Source organism: Lagopus muta, chromosome 1 (genome assembly GCF_023343835.1).
Source record: "Lagopus muta isolate bLagMut1 chromosome 1, bLagMut1 primary, whole genome shotgun sequence".
Lineage (NCBI taxonomy): Eukaryota > Metazoa > Chordata > Aves > Galliformes > Phasianidae > Lagopus > Lagopus muta.
The window spans coordinates 5,286,901-5,309,875 of NC_064433.1; the positions used below are offsets into that span (position 1 = coordinate 5,286,901).

At 37.5% G+C, this 22,975-nt stretch overlaps 1 long non-coding RNA gene across 1 annotated transcript; it reads right to left on the reverse strand.

The window, feature by feature from the left end:
* Positions 1–5,080: 5,080 nt before the first annotated feature.
* LOC125696510 (uncharacterized) lies at positions 5,081–17,724 on the reverse strand. The gene is made up of 3 exons (XR_007378366.1): positions 17,644–17,724; positions 14,327–14,440; positions 5,081–7,433 (listed from the first exon to the last, which is right to left on the reverse strand). It is a non-coding gene; the product is annotated as an uncharacterized LOC125696510 (long non-coding RNA).
* Positions 17,725–22,975: the final 5,251 nt, after the last annotated feature.

A 22,975-nucleotide genomic window follows, 5' to 3' on the forward strand; every position in this document is an offset into this window, starting at 1 on the left:
TGTGAAATATGGCACCAGCAATTGTGGAAGAAATCATGAGATAATGCTTCAGTTATTATGAGCATACCTCAGCTTTTCTTGCCTCTCCCTACCATGGCAAACTAGAATGCCTTCTGCTGTATAAATAAATAATTGTCATCACTAGCATAATCTCAGAGCCATATCTACATCTTTTTTAACTGTTGTCTACAACAACATCCCTATTCTGTAGTTAGAGACCTCTTAAATCTTGCACCAAAATTATTAAGAAAGATATCCAACAAATAATTTAACCTTATCATTACTCTGGATAAAATATATATATATATATGTATATATATATATATAAACAACAAACTATTTTCTCTTCCCATTCCATTCAGTCTATCAGTGTTCTAGAGAACTTGTTAAGTGTGCAGGGAAAAGCAATTCCATAGTGCTGTAGTACACTTAATTTTATCATGAGTGTTATTTTTGATTTTGGGTGTTAACACAATTGAGGTTTTGACACAATCACTGTGATGGACGAGTAACTGGCAAAGGCAAAATAAGAAAAAACCTAGAAGCAGCAGATCTGATGGAATTCTGCAGCAGCAGAACTCTGATAGGAGAGGTATGGCATTTATGCTCATGTCTAACGTCACAAAGCACAGAGACATTTCAAAAAGCATTCAAACTTGAATACAGTTAATTTAATTCAAGTAAATGGATAAAGAGCACAGCTAAGAAACACAAATGTAGGTGTGGACACTGAGGTGCCTACACATGACCTAGAGTATTTAAAAATGCTTTAGTCAACGGACATCTAATCAATACAGTTAATGAAGTTTACTGATCTGCAGAATTGACTAAATGGAGGTTGGCATTCATTGAGATAGTTATTTTCCAAGACTGCTAACTGTATTGACTGTTATGTGTGTTAAGACTCATTCAATGACACACTCCCAATTCCTGATGCCATTCAATATGAACTAAGGAGTTCAGATCATTAGCTTGGCCTTAGTAGATATAACATAGTGTTTATGGGAAACCCATGTCCTTCTGAACCAGCAGCTGGTAAAGCAGGAGAAAATCTAGGGCATTTCAAACATCACTGTACCCTTTTGTGAGTGATCAGGCACGCCATAGATCTCCACTTTCTACAAAAAAAGCTTAAACTTACAGCTGTCATAAAGATGCCTACATATAGAAAATGTATACCCTAAAATGCAAGTGTCTATTTGGTTATTCCAACATAGCCATCTAATTCCATTTCAGATTTCCCTGGATATCCCATCTGGCACTCATCTGCCCTTCCAGAAAAGTATGGTTCTTCCATGGGTCTTGCATTACACCTTCCAGACATGTACAGATGTTCTGGATATCCCAGGGCATCTCAAATGGCAGTAAATGACGAGTTTTAGGCAACTAAATCAAATCCTAAGTGAAGGTTGTATGGGTCCCTCTCTGAACCATCTGTCTAGACTTCTCCTGTTGTTAGCATAATCTCTGGAATTTAAAGTAGAAACTACTTGACCAAAAGCAAGAATTTAAATTAGAGTATGATTATTAACTTGTTTCTCTTCTCTGGTCAATTTTCCTTTGGTCATTTATGCCTAGTGGAAGTAGAATTACATGTACAAGTTTACTGCCTTGATTACTGTTTTGATTAGGTGACATTTCATACATGTAGTTCAAGTGGAAATCATCATACAAGAAAGGAAAGTTGGGTCCTTTATTCTTGCCATCTAGGAACAGGTAGTGGTTATATTTGAGCCCAGATAATAAGATTTACGTATGTGAATGGAAGTAAAATCTGGTGAAGAATACTCTAATGAATTTATATTCTTGTCTGATGTAGTGAATAGGCTGTTAATCTCTAGTAAAAAGCACTAAATCAATTTATTTAACTATGTCTTCTTGGAATTAAAACTGAAGCAATCATTTACTGTTTGTACATCATTCAAGTCTGGACAACCTCTCTTCCAAGTTTTTTTGTTTCTTTGACTGTCAGAAGGATCAAAATCACATGTAATGAAAAATGAATCTGCAGATCTTGACTCTCAGTATTTCACAGCATTAATTTGACATTCTTTTGATTCTTCTTGGTAAATGAAGAGGCCTTTATGACTTGAAAACTTGACAAAAGTTTTGTAGAAATAATACTTGTAGCTTTAGATTTTGCAGTTAAGTACTGTGTATTGTTGTTACTTTTTTTTTTTTTTTTTCTTAATATAACGCAGAGGAAGCCAAATTGAGTGATTAAACTCTGACCTGTATCTGTAGGAAGCAATTTGCACAACCTCTTTTAAGAAGTCTAGCCTTCTCTGTAGCATGCACATTGCTTTCATTAACATTAAATACAGTTACATGTGCACACCAGGGCATAAGCTTTTGAGTATATATTAATTAGCTAAGAAATGATCTCATATTTATTCTTCTTGAAGTTAGTGTTTAGGATATTCATTTTGGCTTGACACCTTCACAACTTTTTGAGAGTATGTTTCTTCAGTTTCCTTTAATTATTTCAATTAGCTAATTTCTTCAGTGACCTGCTTCAGCGCATGCAGCCATTTAAAAGAAAGAAAATTCTGTATTGTAACCACAATAATTTACTTTCCATCCATGCCTCTTTATAGACCAATCTCTATAAGACATTACCAATATTTTAAGACTATTTAATTAATAAGATCAGAGGAAATTAATTCTGGGTCTGTAATCAAAATTGCTTTGTGGTTGTAGAATTGTATTTTGGAAGAAAATGCAGATTACTTCTTCATGTCTCAGATGGTCTATCCAAAAAACACTGCTTTCTTTGTAGCAGTTAACCAATTCAAAACATCAAGCTGTGAAAATAAATCAAGACAGTGATAGAAGGGGCTAGCATTTTACATTAATCATGTCTTCTAAATGGATCACTTACAAATAGAAATTACTTAATTATACTTGGATTTGGGTTCAGGATTCCCGACCAGCTTTTCCAAATCACAGCCTTAATCCAAACTATAATTTGTGGGTGTTTCAAATCAGCTGCTATAACATTAGAATTAAAAGTGCAAGTACTTACTAGAAGTGATAATAACAGTTCCAACAGTATTGGAAATGAAATTCATTTTGCCTTATTTAGATGTCAATGATGTAAACATTCACTGTAGATCTAGTTTCCCGAACTCTCTGGGAATCAGCAGATATATTATGCAATATACCTCATTGCTTTAGATGTCAATTGAGGGGGAGATGATAAGCATTGTAAGAATGCCTTAAGTGTGAGTTAGAACCAGACAGCTCTGCAAGTCCCTTCTAACCTGAAATATCTGTCAATCTTGTGAACCTTTGAATAACTATCTGTCTATTTCTCTCTTTTGACTGCAATAATAGTCTTGCTGATTCTCTCAAACAAAGCAGTTAGGTTAGTTTAGACAAAGCAGTTAAAGGTTAAGTGAGATGTCATCTGTCTTTTACTTCTTTTGAAAATATTCGAAATAAGAGAAAGATTCTTTGTGACTGTGTAATCAGTTTAAAAATTAGGCAGTAAGCTTATTCTTGCTTATTTGATATATAAATTGGAGACTTTGGAGCTGATGTTTTCTAATTTTGCAGGCATGCAAAAGAGATGAGTTACGCATTCATCTCTTGTAGGTTGTTTTGGCTCAAACATGCAATGGTTAATTCCAGAATCACGAACATTTGCCCACCTATTCCATACGTATTTCTATCCTTTATTTTTTTTTTATTTCTCTTTATTTAAGTTAAAATAATACTGCCCTTTACTTTCAGGCCCTGATAGTGCTGCAGGCTTAAACAGAAAGAAGGAAAAGTTAATTAATTTTTCCTTTGGGAACTACCCTTTGGCCTGAAGACAGTTATTTTAAAAATAGCTTCCCTGTGCCTGATGCCAGTATTATCACAGATACAGTTCTCAGCTTGACTGTCCAGATCAGAAATGAAATCTTTGTGTTCAAGAGATGAATTCTGTATGCACTGCTTCCCTGTTGTGTTCAGACAAGTTCTTTCCATAGGCTGCGTGGCAAGATTTTGTGTTTTTTTTTTTTTTTTTTTTGCTTGGTTTCTGTATATTTGATCATGCTTGTCATACAAGAGTAAAAGCTGAGGGCATGTTGCTGATGAGCCTTGAATATATGTGTATAAAACTGATGTTCTGCTTTCCTGGACCTGCAGACAGTTTTGGCAGGCTTGTAGCACTTGAATTTGTATTTCTTAACGGAAAAAGAAAAACAAAACAGCCAAGCAAACGTAGTTCAAATGTACTATTGGGTATGTCTGTTTTCTAGAGACCCCTATTAGCTCAGAAAATCCTTCTAGATTCCTACCTTAGATTAAGCTTTCAGGAAAAAGGGCATCTGATTATTTTAAAGACAGGCTCACTGCAATCACAAGAAGGGATACTGTGTGCAGATGACATGAAGTTGACACCATTTTCTGAGCACTTGAGAAAATGGTTGGTTTCACCCCTCTCTGGAAAGAGGGAAGTCAACTAAGATTTAAAAAAAAAAATCAAACTAAAATTTGTATTTACTGATGTATGTCAAGATACATTAACTCCCACTGAGTATAAGAAAGAATCGCAAAACTCTTGTGCATTTTACTGTAGCTTATTTATATCACTGTCCTGGTACTCAAAAACTGCAGTGTGTGCTAAACTGCAGCATGTTTCCCATCTATCTGGAAACTCAGATCAAAGGAAAAGTCCATATGCTTAAACATCTGCCATAATGCTATATCAGAACAAACCTTTCTTCAATTGTGTTTCAAGTTGGTGCAGTGCCGTAAAGGAGAGCTATGAACTTCTCAGGCCACACAGAAAAGGTGAGTAGTTGTTGAACCGTCCATTCAAAGAAAGACTCACTGATTTTGAGACTTAACTCTTCTCTCATCCTGTTGCCAAGAGATTACTACACAAAATTATAAGGACTGAGATTTTAATATTTAAGCCACTGAAGAACAATGAAAAAAAATCAAGTTCATTTATGTGTTTGCCAGTTCGTATACAAGGTGTCAGCTGTGTAAAAGGTGGTGCATTTCAAGCTCACTTTCTTAGTAGGGATGCTTTGATGATTAATCTTCATGAATCATTATGAGATCTTTAGATAAAAGATGCTGTGTAGTATTCCATAAGGCCTCATGCATGAAAGCATCATTAATGATTTAACAATAAAAATATGGTTACCCTAGAGGGGTAGGGATACCTCTGGTGGTAGAAATATCTACACAAATAGGTACTGTAACATTGATAGAATAATTTATTTCATGAATTTCTCAGTATTTTCAAATATACTTGACAGTGTCTTTCATTATTCACTAACTTGCATATCACTGTTAAACTGTTAACTCATGAGTGTGAAATGCGTACTATAAGTTTTCAGAATTTCACTTAGCAATGAAAGGTGTTCAGAGAATGTGGAACACTTACCCAAACATCCTTTTAAGGGATACAAAATATAAATATTATAACAAAATATTATAGCCATTTCTTAACATTTTCTTGGTGAGGACATTGGACCAAGAGCTTTCCTAGTGTATAATTCAAAGACTCAGAAATTGCTATGGGAAGTATCACTAGCTTTCTGAGGCTAGAAAATGTGACTCAGTCAACAAGGCAGCCGCAAGTTATCCATACTGAATTGTATCTTCCATTATGTTCAGGACATGAAGTGTTTTGAAGATATGTGATTGTACTGAAATGCGTACATTCAGAGCTGATTCTGAAAACTCACATTCCTCCACAATATACAAACCATTTGGTCTGGAACCTTATCATATAGGTCACACCCTTCAAATCCATATCATTCCAATTTAGAGACAAGGGTGTGGTGGGGGACCACACCAGAGGCCTTGCAGAAGTCCAGGTAAATGACATCGTTGCCTTCTCTTTGTCCACTGATTGGTGATGCACAATCTGCCCTTGGTGAATCTGTTCTGGTTATCTTGAATCACCTGCTCATCCCTCATGTGCCTTAACATGTCTTCCAGGAGGATCTGTTCCATGATCTTCCTAGTCGCTCACCAGCCTGTAGTTCCCTGGGTCCTCCTTCCTCCTTGTCTTATAAATGGGAATGATGTTTCCCTTTTTCCAGTCAGCAGGAACTTCAGCTCACAGCCACAACTTTTTGAATATGATGGAGCTGCTCAGCAACCACATCAGCCAGCTGTGCTAAGACCAACATAAAGCATTATATATAAATAGTCGTTAACTTTGATGGAATTTTAGGGCGATATTGGGTAGGTCAAGGTTCACAATTTATCTGTGAAAGAAAATGACTGTAATAAAGAGAATTGGCAAGACCTAACATCTACTGTAGAGATATGAGTTTATATAATGGCACCCAATCTTCCCCGCAGCAATCTAGACTATGTACAAACAAGACTTTTACTAGACAAAAAACAGGCACGGGCAAATTAAATGACTTCTTGAAGGTAATAAAAAACGTTACCAAAAATGGTTTCTTTCCAAGGTAGTCTTGAATGTCAAATCTCCCAAAATGACTTTAATGCTACAAACCCATCCTTTTGTGGATAATTGGCTTAGCTGAAATGATTCAGAAGCCTTTAGTAATAGGCATGGTGAGGCTGAAGATTTCATCATGGAAAATTGTTGAATACTCAGTAATCTCTAGTATTCAAATACATTGCCATTAAAATATTCCCTTAACAAGAATAGCATTGTTTTATTTAGTAATGGAATAAAGAATAGATGTGACTTATTTGTTTTTGCTTCTTTTCACGGATGATTATATAGTAAAGTTGAAGGAGACCCTATTTTTTAGCACATCAAAGCATTTGTTTTACTATTTAATTCTTTGGTACTGGCTCTCCTGAGGCCTCTGCTGCTATGAGCTAATGCAAATTCCATCAGGAAATCCAACGGGCTTAGTAAACACTGAATATTAATTCAAGATGTTTTTGAAAATGCATAAACAGCATCAGTACCAAAATCCAGAGCAGAAGCAAATAACAATGATAAATTGATACGTCAGAATTTTATGTGGAGTGCTGTTTTGGCCATAAAAATGAGCTTTTTTCTTGCCATGTTGAATGATCATGTTGTTCTATTCTATTCATGCTATTCTAATACATTAATTCTAAACGGTATAGAGATATCCTGGCTTTCCCCAAGTTATACCTAGGGCTTGCCCAGTTTTCTAAGTACTGCTATTCCTGTGTTGACTACTATCCTTTTCTCTAGAATCACCCATGAAACGTATTTTTTGAAAAGAATTAGTTTTGTGATCAAGGACACAGAATAGAACTTAGGAAGCATACAGTTACTCTTCAAGTTTCATCAAGCATTCTGTTTAACTTACACCATTGCTATTGTTCACCTATGAATGCCTGCCTTCTCTAGTCTTGTCTAGATAATAGATGACTTAGTAGAAATGCTTTCCATACTTCAGTTAGCAGAAGATCCAACTGCCAGCTGTTGCTGCCTGGAAAAATGTTTTCAGATCAGACGCCACCTAAAACAAATTTCATTGTGAAAATAAGAACAACCAGAATTCAGATAAGAAACTTTCTAATCTACAACTTAAAAACAAGAAAATACTTGTCTCTGCCAGATGTTCCAACATCATCTCTAAACTGCCTGATTTTCAAAATGCAACTTGTGGCTGCTATCTGAGTAATATATGTAATTCTTTCCTCTACTAAGTTTGATGTTATTTAAATATCTTGTGTGGCTCTGAAGTTGCTGGGGATATATTGTTAGAAATTTTGGATGCCAGACTGGACATCCAAGGAAAATAACTATTGTTATCTGTCAAAGCCCAATTACTGAGACCAAAGGCTGTTTTTGTTTCTTTCCATATTTGTTTTGTCTGCTTCATTCAGGACAAAAATATTTTTTATGAATATAGAGATTACATAAGAAGGATGCACTTGCATGTAGCTTTCTTTATGGATCATTATATATTCATCTTGGGGACATCTCTTATGTAAAGTATGATTTTGTAAGCAAGGATCTCTCTTGAAATCTGAAAAGTATCTGAAAGTTTGAGCTGCTGTTATCCAGGAAAACCCTCAAATTCTGTTAAAAAATACTCTTTTATAGAGTATAAGCAAAGGTTTCACTAAATGTAGAAGATCTAATGCTATACAGTGTCATCTGATGGTACAGATGATACAGTGCAGTACTGTTCTCTGGAGAGCACAGCTATTATCTCTGATATTCTAAAGATTAAAAAAAATGGCAATTTGAATATTTTATAGGCATCTAACCTCAGCTAATGCCTGGATTCTTTCTGGCAGTCCACAGATGAACTCATGCTGTCTCACAGCTCATTTCAGACATTCACATAAATGCCTTGTGAAACCACTAGCAATTGCCCAATTGTCCAATGTGACAATCAGAGCTCTTGAAGCCACAGGTTCCACTTTGCAGGATGGAAAAGAATTGTGATGCACTCTGACAGCAAAGGAACATCATTTTCTTTCTCTATTAACCTTCCTTTTGGAGAAACTGGAAGATGCATGATGTTTCCAGGGTCTATTGACAACAAAAGCAGTTTGGTGCAGAGTTGTACTCAATTTTTCTCTAAATATAAACTCAGACCCAATATTACTGGTTATATCAGTTTTACACCTGGGTATATTCTGACATAAGGTATTTTGAGGACAACAGTTTCTGCACTGTTTTTATAAATTATAATTCAATTTTATTTCTCTCATACTGTCAGTTCTAATTTGGATGAAATATTAAACAACAAGGACACCAAAAACTTTTAACTAATAAATGCTGTTTAGTCTTTAGCTTACAACTAATTAAATACTCCCTTTTTAGTAGATTGCTTGTAAAGTTATGTATCTTCCATTCCTCCCAGACAGAGCAATGAAGGCTAAAGCCAGTGTTGCGGTAGTTATAAAATCATTTGCTGAATTTCAAAAATAGACACTCATACTATCACAGAATCACAGAATTGCAGCGGACCTCAAGTGATCATTGAGTCCAAGTCCCCTGCAAATGCAGGCACCCTACGCTAGGTCAAACAGGTAGGAGTCAGACAAGTCTTGAATATCTCTATAGAGAAGAAGACTCCACAACTTCTCTGGGCAATCTGTTACAGTGCTCCTTCACCCTTACAATAAAAAAGTTCTTCAGCATGTTTGTATAGATCTTTCTATATTCAAGTTTTAGGCCGTTACTCCTTATCCTATTGCTATGCACCACCAAAAAGAGTCTGGCCTCATCCATTTGCCTCCCATCTTTAGAAATTTATAAATATTTTTCAGATCTCCCCTCAGTCTTCTCCTCCCCAAGTTGAGCAGACCCAGGTTACTCAGACTTTCCTCATACGGGAGATGCTCCAGGCTCTTTATCACCACTGTGGCCCTCCATTGAACTCCTGGGAGATCCCTGTCTTTTTAGAACGGAGATGCTCAGAACTGGACACAGTAGCCTGAATGTGGCCTCACCAAGGCAGAGTAGAGAGGGATGATCACCTAATGCACACCCGGAATACTACTGGTCTTCTTGGGCATTCTGCTGGCTCATGGCCAACTCTCTCGAAATAATTCTGGTGTTCAAACGCTAATGTTAATTAATGACAACTTTCTTCTATTTCTGAAATAAATTTAAAAACAAACAAACAAACAAACAAACAACAGAAAAGGATTCAGCCTGATTCTAAGTTAAAATACTTCTTATATAAAATATTTCAACTTTTTTTTTTTCAAATTTGGTTTTGACAAAAGAATGAGAGAGATTTCTGGGAAATTTAGACAGAAAAGGAAATGTACTCTTCATTTTAGTTATTTCTCATGCTAAGAGTGTACTATAATGAATATCAGATAGAAAAGCAATGACAGAGAGAGATGTATTAAGCTCCCTTGGCCTTGGGAATCATTAGGAGGGATGGTGATAAAACTAAAGATTTCTTGGCTTCCAGCCTGATGTTTTGAGCAGAAAATTCCTGTGTTTTCTTAGAATCCAGAAGTAAACTGTCTTTGTTTCAGTATATGGGTTGAATTTTAGTTACCCAAAAGTATTATAGTTTTGCAGGTGAATATTTGTCCCTATTTTAAAGAATTTTCATTAACTTCCGTGGATTCTTAGCATCTCCAATGTCCCTTTTTTCCTTTAAAAGTTAAAAAAATAAATAAAATAAAAAAATATTTGAATTTATGTAAGCCGTCCAATCATGGCAATCGTCACTGAACAGAGTCCAGAGTACTTTAAATACAGAATGTAATGTAAATTTTTCAGACAAATTGAAAATGTTACTAATTTACTATCATATTTTGACCAGTGAAAGTCACAAAAGACAGTTTTATGCAAAAAAGATTGTGATATTAAAATTAATACTAAAATGATTCCATTCCATTGCACAGAAACAGTAATTTTAAAATACTTAGGGCAACTCAAAGATAGTTTAAAAACTGCATGTCTTATATCAGATGTGTTTATTCAAGTCCCAGTGGATAAAACAAAAATCCACTGTTTGCATCATATTTAAAAAAAAAAAAAGTCAATTTAGACTCCGAGGAGAGAATTTGGTACCTTGCACTACCTACATCCAAAGATCAGCAGATAATATGTATGTAACCTTAATGGAGGTGAATAATTGGTTTCCATATTTCACATTTTACTTGAAAGATGATTTTTTTATGGTGGGATGGTCTTTGAAAAAGCATTCAGGACCAGGAGTGGTTCTGTTTCCGAAAATGTGTCTTGCATAGTACAATAAAGATAATAGGCACATTTTGATTCTGTGAGTAAATTCTCAAAGCTGAAGCACTGAATTAGAATGCAGGGTAGAGTGTGATCTCCAATTTACTTTAATTCAGAGGAATTTGCTAGAAACATAATACAGTCTATATACACTGGATGTATATAGACACATGTGTTACATGACAAATAATATAACAAAAAGAGATTCAGGGTACAGGAAAGATTCATACAAGCTTTACTGCTGTTTGATAAAAGTTATTCTGTATTTAAATGATTATACATTTTTACATCTGATGATGTCATAAAGAATTACTTAATTTTTTTTTTTTTTTCAACAGCCCTCGAAAGTGAAAACTTTCATTTCCTTTTCACAGAATTACAATGGAGAAAGACTTGTCCTAGTCACAGTAGAGGTTTGTGAAAATCACATCCTACTTTGAGTTCCATCTGTCAGAGGGCTGTTCCTGCCACTCACTGTTCTGTGACGGGTGTTAGCTTGATCTGTCATTACATACAGGTTGAAGATTTGATCATGGTAGTCCTTCTTACTAAAATAATAATCACTCCATAGGTTCTCTCCTCTTTTCTCTTTATTTTAGCTTTAGTTTTCATACTGCTATATTTTCCCTTCTCTTGTTACTGACTTCTGCTTACACCCTCCTCCTCTCTTTCTCTAAGCTTTTCCAAAAATATCAGTATTTAAGAGAGACTTTCAAATGGCATAACGCCTGAGTGAATTTAAAATTAGTTGAAATCTCTGGTAAGAGATCATCACTAACTTCACACTCAAAGACAAAACTGATTTTTCAGCAAAGAGCAATAGGCAGAGTGGCAGTAGGCATACATCAGTCTTAAGTTCTTTTTTAAAGGCGCCCATCCTTAATTTGTAACAAAAACATTATAAGAGGTTGGCATCTTTATTCCTAAGATCAGGCCTTCACATTTGTATAAATTAGTTGTTAGAAATAACAACTAGGCTCAAGGGATCTTTACCAGATATTTTTCAGAAAAAATTTGTTTCAGACTGAAAGGAAACATATAACAAACTGTAGGAAATAAAATGTTCAGATATTCATGTATTTTACTTTGGTTTGGTTTTCTAATCACTCCTGTTTATACTGCTTTGCCTAGATGAACATTAATCTATATGTCCAGGAAGTTCTCAAATTCTATTGTCAAGCATTCCAACAACACACAATATCTTCATCCCTCAGTTTCTTCCATCTCAAAGTAAATTGTATGAAATGTTTTATATTTATTATTGTATTTCTGAAGTCATGTCTCAAACTGTGTTGTTTTCTGAAGCAAACTTCTTTTTCTCTACTGAATTCTTGGGAAGTCTGATTATCCTCATTGAGTCTCATCACTGGGTTTAATTCTTATTGCTAATTCTAAGTCAACTCCTAGATGTTACTATTTCATGGTATTGTTTTTGAATGTGTGCTGAAAAAAAAAAAAAAAGTGTGATGAAAATACAGAATTTGTACTGAGATTAGGTGATTTATTACTTGCCTACACTAGCTTTCTGGGCCCCCTCTACAGTCAAAAGAAGGAGAGGGATCTTTGCCTTAGTTATACCTATCTCTATGCAATTTTGAGGAAATCTAGGTGATTGACAATGGTTAGTTGTCTAAATCTTAGTTATATTTAGAACAGGACTCAATAAAAATATTTCAGAGACTTAGTTAATAATGTCCCTTTTGGGTTTCACTCAGAACAAATTGAGTTAGTAAAGGCCTTTTTCCTCAGTGCAAACTTAACTAAGAAAATCTTTGAGGATTAGCTACCTATCCAATTCTTATTCTCCTGGATAACTCAAAAGGGAATAAATATCCAGAAACAGCATTATGACAGCTTGTGAAAAAACATACATTACACAGCCTTTGGCATCCAGGAACCTGTCTTGCTATGAGGGAGAGATACTGCTGTCTAGTCTGTGTATTGATATGTATGAAATGATTTTTCAGTATGTTTCTTGGTGGATTGAATTATAAAACTACTGGCACCTTCAGAATTGAATCTGGAAAGATACAGAGCTCCATGAGTTCCCAGTAAAAACTGATGCTATTCTGCAGCTTGTCAGCACTCAGTCCCATCTGAGTTGCTAAGAGCTGTAAAGGCAAGGGACACCTGAGAGTGTGCTGGAGGACCAGGTGGGATTTATGCACATACCTGCAGGTACCGTATCTCTTGAGAAGTCAGAAACTTGATATTACCCATTAGCTTGTCTCTTGCTTCAAACACTTTAGTACAATATGCATTAAGAAGAGAGAAAGCCGCTTTTTATTTTGGCCCACATTGTTAAAAATATTGAATGAAGATACATGAATCAGATTATTCACACTGCATGGATGTGATTTTGTTAGCCTCTGCCAAACATTGGTTCAGTAATTCCTAAAGTGCATGTAGCTTACAATGTGAGATGATTGACAGCCATTAAAGTGCTATACCTTGCCTTCTGAGAGAAGAAAAGTGCATTACTGATGAGAACAGTAAAAATTAACGATGAAAATCATGGAACTAACACTTGATTACTATTGGCTCAAACAGTATTTCTTTTCATCATGTTTAATCATGTGCTGAAACTAAAATTCCTGTCTCATTAAATAAGAGCGAGGAAGCTTTATAAAAACATCCATCTTTCCAGCGTGAAAATTCAACTCTGTTTAAAGCTCTGCTGGTGTCTAAGTGAATTTATACTGACGACTCCAATGGCTCATCAGATCAGAGTTGGTCTTTTATCCTTGTCTTCATGTTTCTTACCATGTCATCTATTTTTCTGAATTGTAAACGATTATTTCACTTCTACATCCAGCACAAAAGCTGTTTTCTTTCTCTGGAAAAAATCTTTCTCACTCTGTTTTTTTTCTTTTTTTTTTTAAGCTGATGCATTGTTTTCATGGGCACTGGATAGCACATCACATAACACAGCACATCACACAGCTTATTATTATGCATTATCTACTGCTGCTTGCTGCAATGCAATATTTACAATTTGGCATTAAGGCAGGAGATGGCCCTCATTGTGCGGCACAGCCACCGTTGATAGATCGACACAATGGTTCTTTAGAAACATGAAGAATTGAAAATGGTTCATCTGGGGATTGCAAGTGCTATGAATTCTTTATATCTAACAGTTGGCCTGCACTGACCCAAAGGATATTAGATTTCTTAGGAGCAAACATGCTATACTGAAATGTACTTAAAAAGCTCAATCTCAACAGCCTGCAGTGGTGCTACCTCCCCCCACCCTCCATTATTGTTGGCCTTTGCCAGGCAGATCTTCCTCTTCCTCCATGCAACCCTTGCTCCCTGCTTCCTGCCTCCCGCTGACTGCCTTAAGTCTTCCATGCTGACACTGCACAAGGGAGCAGGCGGCAATGGGGAGGAGTAAGTGAATACACCATTAGAAGCTGGAGGAGGTTGCTCTGAAGCCCTGGATTTTACAGTCGTGTCACTTGGATTGGTTTTACAGCTGGCAGACCAGAGTGACCTTTGGCTGCCTCTTCTCATTTCTGCTGGCTCCTTCCCTAGTGAGTCCACGTCAAAGCCGCTTCTCTTGCAGTCTTATAAAGGGCTGCTCTGCCAATGCCATTCCTGCCCACACAGCAGGAGGCTCTGACCTCAGACTGGAAAATGGAGGGGGAGAAAGACAGCTGAAGGGCTATTGGATGACCCCCTACTTACCCAGTTTTGTGCTCTGACAACAGTAGGACTGAGCCAGATTCTAACTTACAATTGCTACCATCAGACGCCAGCAATTCTCCCGGAGTTGTTAGGTACCACACAGGCAGGAAGATGCTGTGGAAACAAAGAAGGACATGAAGTGACAACAGCCTTGCAGGAAGCACAAGGCAAAATCATCTTGGAATGGTAACAAGACACTTCTCTAACGGTTTCTCATTGGTAATTCCAAACTACTTGACCTACAAAACTTAAGCACAATAATATTTTTCTGCAGTACGTAAGTATAAATCTTACACATTTTTTTTGTGTCTCAGTCTTCTCTGATAACTGCTCATCACACAATACTGAAGTGATTGGTTCAGAAGGAGGGGACTGGGGAAGCAATGACTGTCCTGTAGTGAGCAAAGATCAGGTTCAGGGCTACCTGAGAAACCTGAACATCCATAAGTCTATGGTCCTGATGAGACGCATCCCAGAGTTCTGAGGAAAGTGGCTGATGTAGTCGCCAAGACACTCTATGATATTGGAAAACTCAGGGAAGTCAGGTGAAGTCCCTGATGACTGGAAAAAAGGCAAAATTGCATTTATTTTTAAGAAGAGTAGAAAGGACAACCCAGGGAACGACTGACCTGTCAGCTGGAGAAGATAATGGAGCAGAATCATAGAATTGTAGAATCATAGAATCACAGGGTTCGAAACGACCTGTAAGATCACCTAGTCCAAGCGTCTTCTCATTACCGCTGCTACCACAAGCTACTAAAACATATCTCGTAGCTCCTCATCTGGACGCCTTATGAACACTGCCAGAGACTGCGACTCCACCACCCCCCTGGGCAGCCATTGCAGTGTCTGACCACTCTCTGAGAGAAAAATTTCTTCCTCATGTCTAACCTAAAACTCCTCTGGTACAACTTGCAGCCATTTCCCTGGGACCTGTTCGTTGCCTGGGAGAAGAGGCCAAACCCCTCCTCATCACAGCCACCCTTCAGGAGGTTGTAGAGTGCAATGAGGTCTCCCCTGAGCCTCCTCTTCTCCAGACTAAACAATCCCAGCTCCCTCAGCTGCTCCTCATAAGTTTTGTGCTCCAGACCCCTCACCACTTTTGTTGCCCTTCTCTGGACACGCTCCAGGGCCTCAATGTCTTTCTTCTAGTGAGGGGCCCCAAACTGAACACAATACTGAAGGTGCGGCCTCCCCAGTGCTGAGTACAGGGGGATGATCACCTCCCTGCTCCTGCTGGCCACACTCTTTCTAATGCAGGCCAGGATGCCAGTGGCCCTCCTGGCCACCTGGGCACACTGCTGGCTCATGTTCAGCCAAGCATCAACCAACACCCCCAGGTCCCTCTCGTCTTCACAATCATCCAGCCACTCGTCCCCAAGCCTATAACACTATGGGGTTGTTGGAGAAGCTCCATGCTAAAGCACGTGGAAGACAGGGAGGTGATAAGGAAAAATCAGCATGGCTTCACCAAGGGCAAATCCTGCTGGGCTAACCTAGTGGCCTTCTATGATAGTGACACTGCATCAATGGACAAGGGAAAAGCCACTGATGTCTGACCTATAGGTTTCAATAAAGCCTTTGACACTGTACCCCACAATATTCTTCTCTCCAAATTGGAAAAAAATATGGTTTTGACTAGTGGACTGTTCAGTGGTCAAAGAACTGGCTGCAAGATTGAATCCAGAGAGTAGTGGTCAACAGCTCAATATCTGCATGGAGATCAGTGACAAGTGGCATCTAACAGGGGTCAGTACTGGGACCAATACTCTCATCAGTGACATTGGCAGTAGAGTCGAGTGTACCCTCAGCAATTTGCAGATGACACCAAGCTTGTGGTGCAGTCAACATGTTTGAGGGTTGGGGTCCAGAGGGACTAGACAATCTTGAGCAGTAGGACCAGGAGAACCTCATGAGGTTCAACGATGCTAAGTGCAAAGTCTTGCGCCTGGATTGAGACAACCCGCAATACCAATACAAGCTGGGGGATGAAAAGATTGAGCTGAAAATTACTTGGGGATGCTGGTGGATGGGAAGCTGTACATGAGCCAATGGTGTGCCCTCGCAGCACGGAAAGCCAACTGTAACCTGAACTATATCAAAAGAAGCATGACTAGCAGGATGAGGGAGTAGATCCTGCCCTTCTACTCTGCATGGGTGATACTCACCTGGAGTACTATTTTCAGATGTGGTGTCCTCAGTACAGGAGAGACATGGACCTGTTGGAGAGCATGCAAAGGAGGGCCACAAAAATTATCCAAGAAGTCAAACACCTTCCCCATGAAGACAAGCTGAAAGAGCTGGGGCAGTTCAGCCTGAAGAAGAGAAGGCTGCGAGGTGACCTGAGAGTGGCCTTTCAGGATCTAAAGGGGTGCTACAAGAATGAGGGGGACACTCTTTAGCAGAATCTGTTGTGACAGGACAAGGGGAAAAAGATGAAAGAGAGCAGACTTAGGTTGAATATAAGGAAAAAGTCTTTTATGCTGAGTGTGGTGAGGCACAGGAACAGGTTGCCCAGAGATGTTGTGGAAGCCTCATCCTTGGAGACATTCATGACCAGCCTGTATCAGGTTCTGAGCAATCTGATCTAGCTGTGGATGTCCCTGTTCATTGCAGAAGAGTTGGATTAAATGACCTTTAAAGGTCCCTTTCAACTTTGAAGATTCTATTATTCTATTATTCTTTTAAGATATGACAGTTGACTTATCTTACTGTTGATCAGTGAACCAACTCACCGCTAATGGCCATCTGTGCACTGGACAACATTTCCACTCCACAAAACCATTCTCCCTTTCTCTCTGTAAAGTCTCCCAGCACCTTTTCAGAGAATCATTAAGATTGGAAAAGACCACTAAGTTCACCTAGTCCAATCACCAACCCATCACCACCATTTCCACCAACCTGTGTCTTCCAGTGCCACATCCACCCTTTTACTAAACACCTCCATGAGCAGTGACTACACCACCTCCCTGGGCAGCCTTTTCCAATGCCTCAGCACTCGTTCTGAGAATAATTTTTTCCTAATATCCAATCTGAATCTCCTCTGGTGCAACTTAAAAGCATTACATACTTCACATCCCCAAAACGTTTCCACTTCTATGTTAGATGCTCGTTACTGAAAAAGTCTTCTTAGTAGCAAAAAACTACATAGTGTTTGTTGTTGCTGTTGTTTTTTCACCTAGACTCCAGCAGAGCATTTGGTTCTGCCAACTCATGGTAATTTTAGAGACTCTCCCCAAGATGGAAGGCCAACCATCACAGTGCCTTGTACTACATAGTTGAGATCCAGCCCATCTATGCAACAGCACACTTCTTACCTCTGCCAGCATGGCTCTTGTCCTTCCCCTCATTTGGATGACAATTCAGAGAGAATGGAATCTGGGGGGGGATGAAAAGCTGCCAGAAAAATGAGACAATTTTTAATCAAAATGTGTGTTTCACTAACTGCATTGCACAAAGCTTTATTGTAAGGTTGCTGTGGCAACCTTAACTTTGAGCGTCCTGATGTGTGATTAAAATCTGAGATTAAATTCTTCATTAACAAAGAGAGTATTTTTCCTGGACAAATTTGACCCAAAATTGCTGATTCTGAGGACTGAGAGTCAGCATCACCTCTAATTTTGGTCACAAAGGAGAAGGAAGGACAGAAGCAGATGTAGATGGCCAAAATTCTAGTGGGAGGGAGATCCTTTTCATGCCTTACAAATGCCTGCCACCTTTCCCCCCTGCCCCACATCTTCCCACTCCCTAAGGATGCTATACTAATCAGACTTGGTAGCTTAAAAGGCCATAAAGGGAAAAATGTCAGGTGCGAGCTGCTCTGCTCAGCATGACAGGAGTTCAGATAAGAACACAAAAAATACCACATGGGGTTAGACATAAGATTCATTTAGCCGGGTAACCTTTGCCTGGCAACAGCAAGTAGCAAATGCTTAGGCTATGTATAGACCTGACCTTTCTCTCCCAGCCCCTCCCAGCTCCTGATAACCACTACTTAAATGTGTCCTTGCAAAGCTTCCCCAAATGGTGCTTTTTTCCTATTAAAGACCTTCTGAGCTAAGAGATGTATCTTTTCCTTTCTTTTTTTCATCATCATCTTTTTTTTTCTTTTTTTTTTTTTTTTCTTTTTTTTTTTTTTCTTTTTTTTTTTTTTTAAATGTAAGTGGCCAAACTTCATCCTTTGAAGGAAAAATGATTGCTCCCTGTATGATGATGGAATGGGATCAAGGGTTCAGGGAAGCCCTGTAGGCAAACAGTGAAGTAGAAGCTTGCTAGCAATGAGAGATGCTTTCTCTTTTCTTTTGCTCTTTCTGTGCTTTTTAAGAGAATAAAGAAAGTTGGATACGAACACTAATATGCATTTCTATACAGAGATGAGGATCATTCAAGATGTTTCCTTTTCCCATTTAACCACGGCAATAGCTTCAACCTGAAAAGCTGAGGCCAGATCACCATCGCTGATTTTAATCTCTGAGGGCAGTGAAGGGAAAAATAGCAGTTTGTGTGGTTAAACTTCTGACAGCCTGAAACCCACAGCCTACAACCTATTATTCATCAACTCTTCTTATGTCTTTTAATTTCTTCCTGGCACATCTCTCATTTATATTACGTAGGAATTATGATACAGCGGAAAGATATTATATGCTAAATAATGAACTTACCCAGGAAAATGAGATCTACATTAATGTAACATTTATTTCTCAACTTCAGTTCTGGATTTCTGAGCAATGAAGGCTCATTCAGTATTTCATTTTCTCTTGTTTTTTGGAAAAAAGCTGAAAACTTACAGGACATCTGATTGTTTGTGCAACACAGGAGAAACATAATTTCCTGGCCTACTGGGCAATTAGTTTATGCCCTAAAGTGTGATTTTTGATCACCATCCTTACAGACTTAGTTTGCTGTGCTAATGACTGTAAAATTATTGAGTCTCTTATTAGATGGAGTCACAGAATTTGTGTCAATGATTCCCAGTTATAGCAAATTACCCATACTGATCAGATGCTGCATGGTTGGGTGCAAACATATTTTCTTTTGGCTATGTCATGCATCAGAACTGTAACAGAAGAGAGAAAATTTACTCCAAGTTGCATAATATCGAACAACTCAAGCACAGCAGGATTGCTTGTTTGATAATATGATTGTATTATATAATCATATATTGTATAATTGATAATATTTAATAATATGCTTGCTACTATAATCCATATTTTTATTTTAAAAGAAGCAAATGAAAAAACCCCTACATTTAGGAATTGACAAGAACCACATTTTATCTTTTTTTTTTTTTTTTTAGTATGGTTCTTACGGGTTTTCTCTGTCCTAATAAGGGACAAAACCTGGTGATTTATATAAAATATCAACATATATATTTTACTATATATTATTATATATAAATATTATTCATAATTTGTATAAAATATTAATAAACCAACAGTCACACATAAAAGATAAGCTCTGGTAAAATGAACTATTCATACTGTGTGTTCTATGTGTCTGTAAGATGCAAGAATTCTAATTTTTTTTTTATTGGAGAAGGAAAAAAATACAGAACTGGACTATGACACTTTTTTAGAATATTATTTGCAGTATTAGAAGATATTATCTCAAAAAACCTCCTGGCACTTTCATATTTCTTTTTAACTAAGTATAGTGTAAATCCAAATATATTTTTGTTTTATCACCAAAAGTTTTTCCAGAAATTTCTGTGTTTGTTTTTTTTTTTTTTTTCCTTCTTTGTGGTACTAGAATTATTTTTCAAAGGGGCACATTGTTTCCAGCAAATCAACCACTCATTTTAAATTAAAAAAAAAAAAAAAAAAAAAATTTCCAGTGATTCCTAACAGGTCTTCTCTGTTCAAGAGGCGTCTGGAAGAGGAGTTACAAAATATGGTTTAGTGGCTTGTGGTAGCAATGGTAATGGGAGGATGATTGGACTAGATGATCTTGCAGGTCGTTTCCAACTTTGTGATTCTATGATTCTATGATTCTACGAGTGCTTTACCTCAAGATTTTTAATGTAGTTAAATAACAGCGTCAAAGTTCCATAGACAATGATTCAAGACAGAAGGAAATAATTATAAGACAAGGATTAATGAAAAAGAAAATCACAGAATCACAGAATTACAGCAATACAGTGTTGGAAAGGACCCTTGGGGATCATCAAATCCAACCTCTCTGCTAAAAGAAGTTCCCTAGAACTTTTACAAGTCATGGCTTCATGCTGATCATCAGGATCTACTGCGAACAGTAAGTCCCATATCCTCATCCAAAACAGAACAACTAAAAGTCATGATTTTAAAGTCATTCTTGGATTATGAGCAAGAACTTCGTTTCCATGATGAAGACATCCATGTAAGTTCCTTTTTGGTGTAACAAGATGCCAGGTCCTATTTCCAGTTCTCAGGAGTGAGTCAAAACTACAGAATTATGAATGTATTGGAGAGAGATAGGAGAGAATTTAGGCCAAAATTTCTCCAGGGCAGCTAAATGCATAAATACAGCATAAAAGGAAGGAAAAGCTAGAAGAAAACTGGTTATATAGTTAAACAGGTATATACGTCCTTGCATTTTTATATCTGTGCAGGACATGTAGACAACTATCTCCATTTGGATGCTGCTACAACAAAGATTTGATATTTGTTTAAAAATAATTTTAAAAGTAAAATCTGAGATTTCTCATATTATCCCCCAAGCAAGGACTGAAAGGAGATGCTATGAATGCTTTGGCAAAATCACCCTTCAGTATGTGTTTTAAGCAACAAAGGCATTGGGCTTTTCAGACACTAGTGAGGATATAATGGCTTTTGTTATTCATCTGGGAACCTAACATGCAAAACCAGGATCTATAACACAGGATTTTACCCTGAAGAAATGCATTATTGAATACAACTAGATCTCATTCTGAATTATACTACCAAAATCCATGCTTTCACCTTCTCTCTTTGCAAAGTTTGCATCTTCCCTCTGAAAAATAGAGTAGATTAGTTTATGTGTTTTATAAATACAGTTTCCCTTGTTGTTGCTGTTGTTAGATTAAATGCTGTTGAACTGTATGGGAATTAAACAATTTGTTGGAGATTTAAGGGAAGCTGAAACTTACCTCCATTGCCTGCTTTCATTTATTTCTTTCTCTTGTCTGCATGTCTCAGAGTTTTGACATTCTCCCTGGTGACGGTTGCTATGCTATTCCTCAGCACATTGGTTGGTGATCCTTGCAATGCCTGAGGTGCTAAGGCATATTTTGTACAGAATATAATTTTTTTTCTTTTAATTTTTTCTTAGGAAAAATGCTCCTTTTTAAAAAAGAAATAGAAGATGGTTCCTCGGAACAGGGCTTCAGTACAATTATTTCTCCCAGTGATTGTGTCAAATTTACTATCAACACACAGTACAGCTCAAGGTGTACAGATGACCAATGATATTTTGTACACAGTCCCTCTACATCCTGCCATCTAGAAGGATGCATAGTTAGCCAGATTTGAGTAACTGACTGATTCATTTTAGCCAATATCTCAGTTGTGGCAGATGTCAATAAAGGATTGCAGAAAGAATAATTTGAACTTAACTGTGTTCCTGCATGGAGCCAAGTGTTGGACTTGATAATTTTTAAAGGTCCCTTCCAATTTGGGATGTTCTATGATTTTATGATTCTATTAACAAGGTGTGCTGTTCTTACTAAGAACAAGTGTGGAGATTGTATGAATAATGCCTTCCTAATGACTAACAAATGCAGCCCAGCATCCAAAGTCTGAGATCACAAAACTGTCTTATACTGCACTGTATAAATGAGAGATTTTTTTTCTCCTTGTTTGATTCTGCTTAACAGAGAATTTAATGCGTGCACAAATAGGAAGGCAAAAGTCTCTTTTCATAGGTGGCCCCTTTTCACATGTCATCTGTCTTCCCTCCCAGCTTAGCCTGTTTTCTGAGTTCCTGAATCGACTTATGAGAAAAAAAAAAAAAAAAAAAAAAAAAAAAAAAAAAAAAAACAGCACTGTTTGTCCTCATTTTTGTGAACTCTGGCAGACTCAGGCCTCTGGGAGAGTCACCGGCAGGTAAAATTGACAGCAGGCTATAGCTGACTGCGTGCCTGCCACTAGGATCAACTCCCACCAGGCCCGCCACAGATTGTCACCCTTGTTGCGCCTGCAATAAAGGATGCACATGCTGGCAGAGTCATAGAGAAAAGATCTTTTCGGAGTGTGTACCCAGGCTGGCCTGATGTACTGAAAGCTTTGGTGAAAGCCCAACATCAACTTGTATTCTTGAGGTAGACTGATTGAAAAACCGGTATTTTTTTTCAGTTTCCTGCCAAAGTGGGGAAAAAGTGGTTGTACCAACAGAGCAACAAAAACAAATTGAGCTACCTGTGGAATATGAGGGAGAGATTGCGGAGGAAAATCTACTGCTGAAATAAAAAATGTCATTTCACTCAACCCAAAATGAAATGTTCTGTTAGTGGTGCTTGTAAACCAAAAAAAAAAAAAAAAACCAACAAAAAAAACCAACAAAAAACAAACCAGAAGCAACTGTGATAAAGAAACAAACAAAAAACACCAACAAAGAAGGAAAAGAAAAAGAGCTATCACCTAGGCATCAGCATCACTTACCATTTATTTGGTAGTTCAGGAGTTACCACATGTAACA